At 39.8% G+C, this 13,294-nt stretch overlaps 1 long non-coding RNA gene and 1 pseudogene across 1 annotated transcript; both read right to left on the bottom strand.

The window, feature by feature from the left end:
* Positions 1-480: 480 nt before the first annotated feature.
* Positions 481-12,196, bottom strand: LOC104452508 (annotated as a pseudogene).
* On the bottom strand, positions 2,497-3,714 carry LOC120295507. The gene is made up of 3 exons (XR_005552906.1): positions 3,682-3,714; positions 3,527-3,592; positions 2,497-3,435 (listed from the first exon to the last, which is right to left on the bottom strand). It is a non-coding gene; the product is annotated as an uncharacterized LOC120295507 (long non-coding RNA).
* Positions 12,197-13,294: the final 1,098 nt, after the last annotated feature.

Here is a 13,294-nt window from a genome sequence, read left to right as displayed (position 1 = left end):
GAGCAAGGTTATGACATCCCTCCTGCAGGGCCTATCTCTTGATAGCTTTGCAGTACAAAGGAGTGCTATTCTGAGCACCAAAAGCATCTCTTCCTACACGTGCTTGTAGTTTCCTACATTGGGGTGTTGTCCCTGATTTTCCTCAGTATCCACTCGACAATGTCGACGGATTCTCTAAACTCGTGGTCTAGAGGCCTTTTGCCTGCGATGAGCTCCAACAGTACAACACCAAAGCTGTATATGTCTATCTTTTCGTCAACCTTCATGGTGTATCTATACTCTGTCGGCGAACATCAAAAAATTGCAGCATTGTTAGCTAAGGAAAGGTGATGAGCATATGTGATACTTTCATCACTTTTTAGCATTGACCAGTAGCTATTTTGCAAGGGTAATACGGTTATTAACTGGGACACTAGAAAGATCTGATAGTTGATCAATTCGATAGAAGATTATGAGAGTAATAATCAACTTACCAGGCGCAATGTATCCATAGGACCTTGCCACTACCGATACTGTTTCATTCTTCCGGAGCATCATTGGTGGTCCTTCAAGCAATCTTTGGCTTGGGCTTAATGCGCTTCACGCGTGAGTACAGAAAGACTCCAGCAAGGGCCACTCCCGTACCTAATAACATCACCACAATGAGAAAGATAACAAAACCATAACCATGAGAGCAAAATAATCTAAATAGTAATGACAATAGTAGTACTATGGAACCAAGCTAAACCAGTTGATTAACTAATAAACAGATACCAGATCTCATTTTCCCTAGAAGCAAATGCCATTATATGCTTTCTCACTAAGGTTTGGGGAGGGAAGGGGAAGAAACAAAAGCCAAGAAAATAACAAACTTGGAAAAAGGCTGTTCAGATGGTAGCATAAATCACCTAGGGAATTTATGGGTGAAACTGGAGTTCGGAAGAAGAGAACTGAGCTGACAATGACCACAACACGCTTCACGCAGTTTCCTACGGAGTGGGTCACTGGCGATACCCTCAGTAGTATCATGTAAGAGACCTGCACAAATTCAACAATTAAGGTTGGTATTTTCCCATTAAAAAGTGCTATTGAAGACCTGCATGACTGAAAAACAATCAATTCCTTCTCCTGCATGTACTTCATTGTTCTTGCGGGCACGAACACTATGCACATTAGTGCAGATACTGTGGCATATCGTGATTAATCCGAAGCAGATGGTTATCTAATTCTATAGACATGTAAACAGACAACATTATAGAGTTTGCTGATCCAATAAGAAGATCAACAATATCAAGGGATAGTTGATCCAATGCGAGATGAGTTAAAAATCACTATTGCCCCATAGTGATTTTCAACTGATGTCACAATGATGGAGACACAGCCGTTTCGTTTCTCAAAAGTTCCAAAAAATTTTCACTAGTGATGTCACAAATTGATCCTTTCAATTTTCTGCCATCCCGTAAATTTGCTTATCTAAACTTGATGTCCTAATAGAGAAGACTCAAGGGGTTCTGAGTGCTTAAAGTAATAGGTCACAGCTATAGATTTGAAAATGAATGCCAAAAGCAATTATGAATGAGGCACACAACATAGCTAAAGATTTAGATTGTCAAAGAAATGTGTGGCCCGTGACCCCAAAAAAAAAAAAAAATGAAAATATTGCATTGGGCAAAAAGCCTCACCTGCTGGTATGCATGGAAGCACAACGCTGCAAGGAAGGACCTAGTTAATACCTGCTGGACATTTAATCCCTGTTGTGCCTGTTGTTAAGATAAGAAAAAAGGCATATTAGAAAAACTTCCATATACAGAACCCTTTTGAGCAATTATTAAAGTTTGAAAGAACACTCATTGCGGCTTATAGGGATGCAGGAGTGAACTTGAGACCTTCCATGAAAAAAGTCACAGGGAATAATAAAACAAATGACATCATGGTTATAATCAAAAAGAGAGTTATATTGTCCAAGGATTCCTGTACATAAGCAAATTCAACTGCCAAAATAAGAGAACAATCGCATAATGTAGCTTCAAATACTTAACAGTCTGAAGATGAAGACAAAACGATTCATGATACCTCCTTATTGACAATGACTTTCTTGCTAAGCACATTACGAGATTGATTACTCAGATTCGAAGCCATTGCGCTCCAAAACCCAGCCCTTAGAAACCATAAAAGCCAAAGTCATGCGCACCGAACAAAAATAAAAGACCTAAACTATGACTCTTCGACCGATGAGCTAGCTAGAATACATATCTGAAATCAAACATAAAGTTAGGCTATATCAATTTTTCTACTCCTATATCTTTAGCATTTTACTAAAGTTTCTCACCAGTTAAAGGAAGCCTCTGTCATTGATGCAAGTAGGGGTGTAAACGGGTCGGGTCGGGTCGGGTCTTGATGTTACCCGACCCGACCCGAAACACGTTAAACTCGCATAGGAAATTCGGGTCGGGTCGGGTCGGGTTTTCGGGTCTTCCTTTTTCTTTTCTTTTTTCGGGTGAGAGTCGAACGGGCATTGGGCCGCAAATGAATGTATCTTCTACAAATGAGCACAAGCATATGCATGTGGGGAAAAGAAAGAAGTTAAAATGGGGTCGGAGAGAAGTAAATATTTAAGAAATACATTCATACAATTGAAAAAGAAGATGCTAGAGAATCGGAAATAAGAAAAGCTGCACTTCTTGCCAATGCCCAATAATTCATAAGGTATGGCGAGCTCGGTAAATATGCTGAAAAGGGTTTTACACATGGAGAATCGAGCTGTCTAATTTTGTAGTAACATCTTGTGCAGCAAGAATCTCATGCTATTGATCTGACACACACCAAAGATACACAAAAATTAACAAAACCAGATTCTCCTCCCAATGCAGTCTTTCACACGAGAATTTTAAGAAGGCAAACAAAATTCACTCTGTTTGCAAAGACCAGGAATCTGAACAACCCCGAAGAACTCAATATAATGAAGGATAAGGACTACATATCATAAGAACCAAACACCATGATTCATTCAAATCTTCATTCAACGAAACCATCCCAAAACAATGATTTTTTCCCTCTTCCATTAAATAAATCATTTCCAATCCAAACGCTAACCAACACTCATTTCTAATGCAAACATTAACCAACACTGCCCACTATCCAGGAATACCAGAAAATTAATCTCATTCTCAGCCTTCCTCACACAAGGGAGAGTCCAACTCAGCCCTTAGTCAAGCAAAATCAAAGCTAAAGCAACAGCAAAAGTCCCCACCTGCCAAAAGCAACAACCCCCTAAATTCTTAGCAGACTGATCATTGAGAGTCACATTAGCACCCACCACTATTACCTTATACCTCTTGGTCTTCCAAACCATGACCTTGAACCTCACTGCAGTGGCCAAATCCACCCTAAAGACCAAAGACTCGTTCTTGGCCACATGGGATCTTCAAGTGAAAAGATAACATTTTCTGTCCAAAGCTTCCAATAATAAATTCAGGAAGGGCAGCATTGTTAGGAGCGCAAAAAGAGACGGAGGACTAACACAAGTTGCATATTATAAAATGCTAACCTCTAATACGTCAATCATCAAGAGAAGACAACATCGAGCTTGACTCCGTGGTCGTATTTGGCAATTCTACAATAAATTCACGATGAAAATGAGAACACTAACATATAGATTAAAATAAAGAAAGATATAAATATTCTACAATCATATTTTCTCACCCGACTCAAAGATTTCAAGATCTTCTAAGTCCTCAATTGAACGTAAAAGTGGCGCGGAGCGCAACCAATCTTGAACACATATAAGAGCTTCCGCCATGGTTGGGGTCAAGGAACTACGAAACACATCGAGCACACGACCTCCTGTGCTAAATGCCGCCTCCGATGCTACAGTCGAGATGGGCACGGCCAAAATATCTCAAGCAACAGTAGAAAGTATAGGATATCTCGATGAATTTCCTTTCCACCAACTTAATATATCAAATTCAGAGTTATAACGTTCACATGCCTCCTCCAAGTACTTATCCAATTCTAATTTTTCATCCAAATATTGTTGTCCAGTTTGACTAAAATACATTTCAGTCATAATATCAGCACCAACTACTGGGGATCTTGACATGCTTACCATCCTTGTGCTCTTTAGCCTCAAGTTTCTTTGAGGGCATACACCCGTGCGATATTGTTCAAACAATAATGTCAAAGATGTTATCACTTTCTCTTGTAAAGTTTCTGCCTCCCTGCTTTCATAAACATGACCAATCATCAACTTCACATAATCCCACTTATGTCGTGGGTCAAGTATGCAAGCAATGAATAAAGTGAGATTAATGTTGTTTACATTGCCAAAATACTTATGGAATTTCGTTTTCATTCTTTGAGCCATTTCACGCAAGCTTTGCTCCTCATTTCCATGATATCTCTCAATCATCATATAAATCCCATACACATCCTTCGCCATATTATTGCTAGTGACATAAGAAGAACCTGAAACTTTTATAGTTGTATCAAAGAACAACTTCAGAAAAGGAAGAAAGCGACGTGCATAATTCCAATCTTCACTAGTGGGCAACCCTTTCCCCTTAGAAAACTCTTGAGCATATTTGCTATCTCGAAATTCCATATTGCTAAAAGCTCTTTCAAACTTTAAAGCTGATTCCAACATCAAATATGTTGAGTTCCAACGAGTTTCCACATCCAAACATACAAGGCTCTTTGACTCAATATTCTCTAACTCAACACAAGCCTTGAACTTTCTTAGCCTGCTAGGAGAAGATATCACGTAACGTACGGCTGAACGTATTCTAGCAATTGAATCGTTTATGTCTTTTAACCCATCTCTAACAATCAAACTCAATATATGGGCATAGCACCTCATATGGAGTAACTCACCTCTTAACAACAGAGAGTTCCAAGAATTAAGTATCTTTTTCAGGTATTGAACTCCCAAGTCATTCGAGCTAGCATTATCTACAGTGATAGAAAAAACACTGTGGATCCCCCAATCAGTCAAACATTTCTCAATTGCTTTTCCTATTATCTCAGCAGAATGACCTGAGATCTGACAAAAATTTAATATATTCTTCTGCAATTTCCAATCAGCATCAACAAAATGAGCAGTCAGGCACATGTAACTTAAGTTTTGACAAGATGTCCATGTGTCGGTTGTTAGACATACCCTAGGAGATGTCTCGGGGAAATATTTCTTCAATTTACTTCTTTCCTCCATGTATAAGTCATAAAAATCATGCCTCAATGTATTGCGTGACGGGATTAAAAATTTTGGCTGAATTCTATTCACAAATCGATGAAATCCCTCATGCTCTACCAACTTAAAAGGCAATTCACTAAGAATAAACATGATTGCTAGTTCTTTTCTGCTAGCATCCTGATCAAATTTCCAAGCACCCGATGAACTACTACCCCCAACAACTTGACTCGAGGCACTTCTTTGCCTTTGTCTAGCGTCTGCATATGGATATTCCTTACATCTAGCTAGATGATGATGCATTGAGCTAGTCCCTTGACCACTAGCACAACCAATAAGGGCGCCACAATATAAACACTCAACCTTTTCTTGATTAGGAATCTCTTTAAAATGCTCCCACATTGTAGATCTCCTCCTCCTATTTGTGACATTAGAATCCCCTGATGAAGACATCTAGCAATCCTAGAAGATGATATTTAAGGGCTGAGAGAAAAATCACCGGCACTGCTGTTGAATATCTCCTAAGTGTCGGTTTCACCTTACTTTTTCCCTGCTGAACAAGGATATAGGCACTGGCCTACTCATGTGTGTGGAGAGTGGGGGCTTTTGATGTTCTCTCTATTTGGTTGTCCCTGCATTTTACCATTTGACTGGCCTCACAAGGTTTGACTTGATGTCCTCAAGACTTCCCTGCAGAAAAAGGAAAAAGAAAAAGAGATGGTGATATGAGAAGCTAAAGGCAAAATCATACTCTTTAGTACAATTGTCTTTAGTGTATGCAGAAATCTTCAGTTCAAAATAGATAACAGGTCTCTCTTATCATCACCTCAAAAAGTTTCTTATGGTCACATAATTTGTCTAAAAGAAGTAAATTATTTGAACAGTCTGACAAATCTAATACATCACAAGGAAACCCAAATCCACGAACTAGCTTAGCAGCATATACCGCATGTTTTGACTTGCATTCATTGGCTTTAAATAGTTATTACCAAAATCCGATACATAAAACATGAAGTAGTGAATTGAACAGCTAAGTGAGCACTTGTATATTTGTAAGCTGATATAACTAAAAGGATGCTGATCTTGTCAGGTTTTATCCCCGCATTGTGTAAGTTTGACCAGACAGTGAGGGCATCATCTCCCCGCCTGTAAATAATGAACCTCGAAATCAAGCCATTCCATGAAACTATATCATGGGCAAGCATAATGTTAAAGACTTTTTTAGTAGCATCCATATTCCAACACTTTGAGTACATACTGATCAATGCGTTTGCTACCTCTAAATCTGAAAATAATCCAAATTTAAGAACATGGCAGTGAATTTGCTCACCCATCCTATCAGACCCTAAAGTTCCACAAACACCAAGTATTGAAATTGATGCAATTTCATCAAGAATTATGCTCCCTTCTACTTTACAACGGCAAAATAGTGATATTGCCTCATCCGGCAGCCCATTTTGTGCATACCCACATATCATAGAAGTACAAATAATAGAGCTATTCCACTCAAAAGGCCATCGTTTGAACATTTTTTCTGCAGCCACCATCCTCCCACAATGAGTGCACATATCAAGCAAAGCTGCTTCCACACAAGCATTGGCCAGGAGACCAAACTTGATAATAAACCCTTGCAACTGCTCACTAAGTTTCCCTTCCCGAGCAACCCATAGGCCTTAGCAACAGTAATTAGTTAAGGTGTAGTCGGTCAACTGCTTGGGATTTTTCGAGTTTAACAAACATAGCCAAAAAAATGATCTTTCACAGTCAATTGCTTAGGATTTTTTTGGACAAAACAGAACAAGTATGACAAACAAATTCGGGAAAAAAATCAGAATGGCACCTTTCAAGAATGGCACCTTCCGCATGGAGCTAGACTAAGGAAGACTTCAACCTCCGAACCCATCATGTCCCGTGGATGATCCTCACTTCAGTATGGTTTCACGGAGATGCGAGCAAGCTTCGCGAGATATGCCGACACGGGAACCCGCTAACTTAAGTGTCACAATCGCTCAAAAACTGTACACCGCAATTCACTCAGGAATTGAAGAAAACACAGAGTCTGCACACAACGCGAAAGAACAATCACCCTCGCAGCTCGAAAAGAAAAGGAACAATATCCGGTGTCTTAGCTCAAGCCTCAAGCAAATATACATCTAAACTTGGAAACGAGGTGAGAAGCGGCGCCATGATCGCCGAGCGAACCCGGTCCCCAAGCTGTCGACGATGGTCGGCCGCACGCGGCGGCAAGGGTTTTGGCGTCGGCGAGGCGGGCGAGGGTGGCGGCGGCGACGGCGGCGGAGCGCGTTGATCGGAGGGCGGTAGCAGACTCCACGAGAAGGCGCACTCGTCGGAGAAGAAGGCGGAGCCGACGAGGTTATGTTAGACTGTTCGTGTTTTTGGGGCTAAAGCCTAAAGCGTTTGTGTTTTTGTGTTTTGGCGTGTTTGTACTTTAGAAAACTTGTTTCGGGTCGAACAATGTTCGAACCTTGACCCAACCTGAAACACATTTTGTTTGCTTGTTTTATATTTGTTACCCGAACACGACCCGAACACGAAACACGTTAATACATGTTTTGTGTTCGGGTCGTGTTCGGGTCGGATCGGGTCTTTTTGACACCCCTAGATGCAAGTGCAACTCCACCAACGATTGGTAAAAGAGAAGAGACAACCCAGATGGTCGGAAAGTGTAGGGGCCAAAAATGACAAAAAAGTTAAAGTGGGAGGCGGATATTAAATGCTACACCATGAATATCATTAGTCTTTTGAGATCATCAGAAAATTAAGAAACATGAACATTACATGTTAAGTTCAACAGGCAACCATATTAACTTAGCAAACTAAATGGTTGCAAAAAATGACGAGCTTTACAACAACTCACAATAAGATGGTGCATCATTTAATAACCGAAAAACTACATCAGAAGTGAAAGTTGGAAATAAAGGGCAAGATCTATAAGTATTTGCACCTCCCCAAGAAATATAGCCGATAGATGGATAGAGAAAAATGGCTCCATGTCGACAAATTCTCCGAACTTGGGGTCTAGAGGCCTTTTGCCTACGATGAGCTCCAATAATACGACACCGAGCGGACTAGAGGTCGCGAGAGGTAGGCAACCGGCGGAGGGGCGTCGGCGTTAGAGTCGGGTTCAGGGGAGGAGGTAGCATTGGCGGCGTCGGCGTCACAGTGGGGGGCGATGGAAGCAACCAGCGGAGACTAAGGGGCTCAACATTTATGTTTTCCTCTTAACCCTCCACAAATTTGTTCTCCACGCAATGGAACAGAGAACGAGGAGAGAATGGTTCAGGTCGAGGTGGCGGAGCCCCGCGAACACGACCAGGAAAGAGAAGCACCAAGCTGGCAGCGTATGGCACCAGCTTCTCCAGCAACCTCGCCTCCGAGCCTTTCGTGTGTGGGGGTCTTGCTCGGCGGGCGACGCTCGCCGACATTGAGGGGAGCTCAAAGAGGCATGCTTCTCCTCCGCGTGTTGCATCCACAATCCTGGGAACGTCGGAACAAACAACAGAGCGAAGCGAGCAAGCACCGGAGTTAGGGCGGCCATAATGTGGTTTGTCGGCAATGGCAAGGGAACGACCGCTTGATGCACGGTAGAGTAGCAACGAGCACGGGGAGAGAGAAATTTTCAGATTCAAATTTTCAAAAGGAAAGAAATGGAGATGGACAGAGGAATGAACGGGGCTTCTCTTTCCTTCATTTGAGAAAGGAAACAAAAGCTTAAGCCGCACTAAATGCTCTGACAGGAGAGAGAGAGTGTGCAGGCTAAGAGGAGAAAGGACTCGGCAGGCTAGGAAGAAGAGAGAGAGAGGAAGAAGGGAGGAGACACACCAAGTGGGCCCACCCTCCACATGGCACCTCGTGAGTGGCTGGGGACCACGCTGACGTGGAGGTCCCGGACCACCCAATATTTTCTCAATGATTTGGAAGCCATCCAAGTACCTTTTCCAGTTAAGGCAAGTGTGTAAAAGCACCAGTGTCTTCCAAGTCAAAACACGAGTCTACTGTAACCATATGTCAATCTTCAGGCAGCAGAGAATGTTCATCCAGTAGGATTGTCAATAGTGGCCAAGACGATTAAAGAGACTAGCCCGTAATCAATCTTCTCGAAGAAGAGATGTGTTGGTGGGATGTAAATGTCAAAATAAGCACAAATAACTAATCTAAGTATTCAGATTTAGCAAAAAATAAATAAATTAGAAATGCATACTTAGGGTAATGAACTTGAGTCATCACTTTGAGATTCTAACAAAATTGGACAAATCATTAAATGTTGGTTCATCCTCCTAATTGACTAAAATATAAGTTATAATTGATGTTGATTGCCAAAATTGATCTCTTACTCTCCTACATTCAAATAGCCTTATAAAACATCTCTGTGAGAGATGGATCGTAAAATCGAATTCCACACTCATTAAATCATGTTCAACAGGTTAGCTTTGAGCAATACAACATTGAAAGGGAGCAATAGGAAGTGTTGGCAATCTGTAAGGATAATTGTCAAACTATAAATGATAGTTGTTAATGCATAGTTCGAGTTGTACTTGAAAAAAAATATGATCTTAGAGATGAATAACTTACAAAATGAAAAATAGTCATCAATGAGTTTTGTTGGACAGTAACTTGGAAAAAAATTTCTTACTTGTAAGGATCTCGGAAACGAAATTTCATACTTACGATTAGTGTCGCATGTTCCTTGGTCGACTTTGCTCTTAAACTTTCAAATCACGTCCTTAGCTTGTCTAAGATGGCATGGGTTGTTGCAAGTCATGCCATTGAGCTTTTTAGTTGTGTTATGGAGGAGGCTCAATTTCAAAGAAGTATTGGGGAAGGAACACAACAAAATAGTGTTTTAGGTTTTAGAATCTTGGGTTGCTTATGCACTGTGCTCTTTTATTCGGATTCGGACATCTTCTGACCTGGCACATTGCATAGTTTGTGATGTTTTCCTTGGTCTTTCACTTTTCTTTCTTCTTTCCTCATACAATTCTTAATTACTTGAATTACTTGAATTTCTATTTTAATATCCTTTATTGCTAACAAAATTATCACTAGTCGACTAGTACTGGAACATGGATAATAAAAATGCAACACTGCACTTGCAACAATTTGTTCCAGGGACTTGCTTGTGGAGTCACTATGCCACCCACCACTACTCCATGCAATGGTCCCTGCTCGATGCTTACCAATGTATATATTTTATGAGAAGTAATTAAGCCAAAAATTTAAATTCACAAATTATATTGAAAAAAGTAAAAGTTTAAAAATGGCACTACGTACCGCACCAAACTGCAGGGACCATGGCTAGATCTGATGAGGCTAGTTTGCCGACCATGGCTAGTGGCTGTTGCCTTTTAGCCAGACACCACCAAAAGGAAAAAGAAAAAAAAAGAAAAAAAATAGAATAATAATAAACTAATAAAAGAAATCAAAAAATTATTATAATGTTATTAAAAATTATACACTTCAACGTTGGCAATTCCACATCAGGACCCAACGTCCATGTGAGCAAAATCTTATCAAAATTAGCCATAATGACTTCATTGGAGTCTAGTCAAAATGTTTAAAACTAAATTGACACTAATTTAAAAAGTTTATCGCTAAATTGACACTATTAAAATATTTATGATTGAATTGGCATTTTGTTAAAAGGTTTATGACTAAATTGACACCATTAAAAGGTTTAGGACTAATTTGGCACAAATATATAGATTTTAAACTTTTTTACGCTTTTCCCTTGTTAGCATAGTTTTACCAATTGGTTTGACATTCAATGTTGGGCTTTGTATATGCTTTTGAGATATTTTTTCCCGGTCTTCTCGGTTGCTTGGACTCGAGTGCATCACTTTATGGGTCTTTTGTGGCAAATTCAATTCCTCTAGGAGCAGCTGCATTTCGTACTCACTTTTCTAAATTTCTCATAACGCTGTTCCGAAATGTTGTTCCGGGATTCCTTGAGATTTTAAGTGTGACATAAAGTTTTTGGCTATGTCTATTATGAGAAAAGGAGAGAGACATGGTTTGTCCATTTTGAAGAAAATACAAAAGCTGAACTCTTTGGTTAGCAATTTAAACGATTAATGTTGTCTTTGGTTTGTTGGGGGTTAAGTTTGGGTTTGGCTTTAATTTAATTTGTGGCATCTTTTAGTAAAATTCAGTGGCCAGTATTAATTTCTGCATCAAAAGCTGGCAAGGCCTAATTAATGTTGCTTAGTGCATAAAGCAAAATTGTAGGTGACCACAACAGTTCTCACGAATCAAAAAGTGTCGGTGTAACTTTTGCTTTATGTTAACTGTGTAGTTAAGATATGAGAGTTCAAATCTGCGATTTTTTTTCCCCAGGATTGAAGACGTGCATCTTCCTATTTTTGTTATGCGCCTGTCTTGTGATACCGTGCAAAAGTAGGGATTAGGTTGTTTAACTAGTTTATCTTTCTTCAATATTAGGCAAGTCATTTCTGGCCAATGCCACATGGCCTATGTTCATTTATGAGAGGCTTTGAAAACTCACTGTCTCATACAGCAAGTGGGTTGTCCCACGATTGTCCTTTGAAGGTCTTAAATCATCTTAAAAATTTCTATTTAGGAACACCAGTTCACGTTTCACTAACGAAAAAAGTGCAAAGGTTAACCATCTTTCAAAAAGTGTGTTATGAAACAAAACAAACATTAATATGGAAAATAAGTGCAGATTAAGACCTGCTTATCCATGTATATCTAGAGCCCAAAACACGAAAATAAGCACATAAACCATACTCTGTGAATTTCAATCTAGTGATTGATGCTTGTTGTCTTTTCTTTTGTGATATGTTAATTTGCACAGCTACCTGATGAAATTCAGTCACTAGTTTTCGGATGCAAAAGAAGAAGTTCGATGAGTTGGTTGAAGACTAGGGCGTTAAGATTTTGGTTAAACCAAAGCTTTGATGCATGTTATTGGAACCAAGATGGACTTTGTAGATGACAAACCCAGGTAACTGCTGTGCAATACATCGTTTCCCCTGTCATGGACAGGTCCATAGTCCATATATGAATTGATCATCCAAACTTTAAGAGGCTCGCCATAATTTACAAGTTATATTCCAGTCTAGATTTGACATTATATGGCGTAAAGGAAATTAGTTTAGCAGCAACCTAATTTGCACATTATGTCTGTCGAAGTTGTTTTTAGGTGCTAGTCCTAGCACTATTATACACATTTCATGGAAGAAACATTGAATAAGTTTCGGTCCATATGTGTCCAGGTCCTAGCACTGTTAATACAATAGTTCAGTTTTTCAAGAGAGAATTTTGGCTACATCTTCCGTTTGGCTGTTAATACTATATGCTCCTGCATTTCGCTTCCCAGCGTTGACTAGCTTCTCTACAGGCCTAAATTACTATCTTCATCAATCCAAGTACTTGGTGAGAGTCCTTCATGACGACAACTAGTTCAGACCAAAGCATATCCGAGGACATGGTGAACACCTTTTGTCGCTGTCAACGGAAAATTGGTCAGCTAATCACTGTTTTGTCTTAATTACGAGGCGTGTGATCCGGAATGCGACAAAAATTTTCCTTGAGACTGTCATGCCCTTCAACATGAGTAGATAAAGACAAATGGAAAAAAGAAAATTCGATCAAATTCCGTGAGGTGTTTCTAATGGTCCCCCATCGAAGGCTGTCATTCATTCTCCCCCCCCATCGGAATTTCCATCGCTGCTGACGTGAAAATCGAAATCTCACCCAGCAATCAGGAAATTACATGTGGCGTCACTGACAATGAAAGACTTTGTTGACTCTGACCTCTATTTGGAAAGGGTAATTCTTACATTTGCAATCCCTTGAAAAAACTTTCCTCTTCAATGTGCAACGGTGGGAAAAGCATCTGTTCACATTACCAAAGTATTTGAATATTACTTTGCGTTGTCACATCATTTTATGCTTAGAATGTAAGAATTATTGTGGCCCATATTATGTGATTTATTATATGGTTTAATAATGATTGAAATGCTATAAATAATATTGGTTATGAGAAGGTACGACTCTAATAAAACGAAAGGGTATATCGCTTTGATGGAAGGCACCCTTTCAACGAACGTATAAAAGAGTCCGGTCCTCTCTCCACTCACATACGAA

The sequence above is a fragment of the Eucalyptus grandis genome, chromosome 7 (genome assembly GCF_016545825.1).
Source record: "Eucalyptus grandis isolate ANBG69807.140 chromosome 7, ASM1654582v1, whole genome shotgun sequence".
NCBI lineage: Eukaryota > Viridiplantae > Streptophyta > Magnoliopsida > Myrtales > Myrtaceae > Eucalyptus > Eucalyptus grandis.
This window is presented reverse-complemented; position numbering and strand designations above follow the sequence as displayed.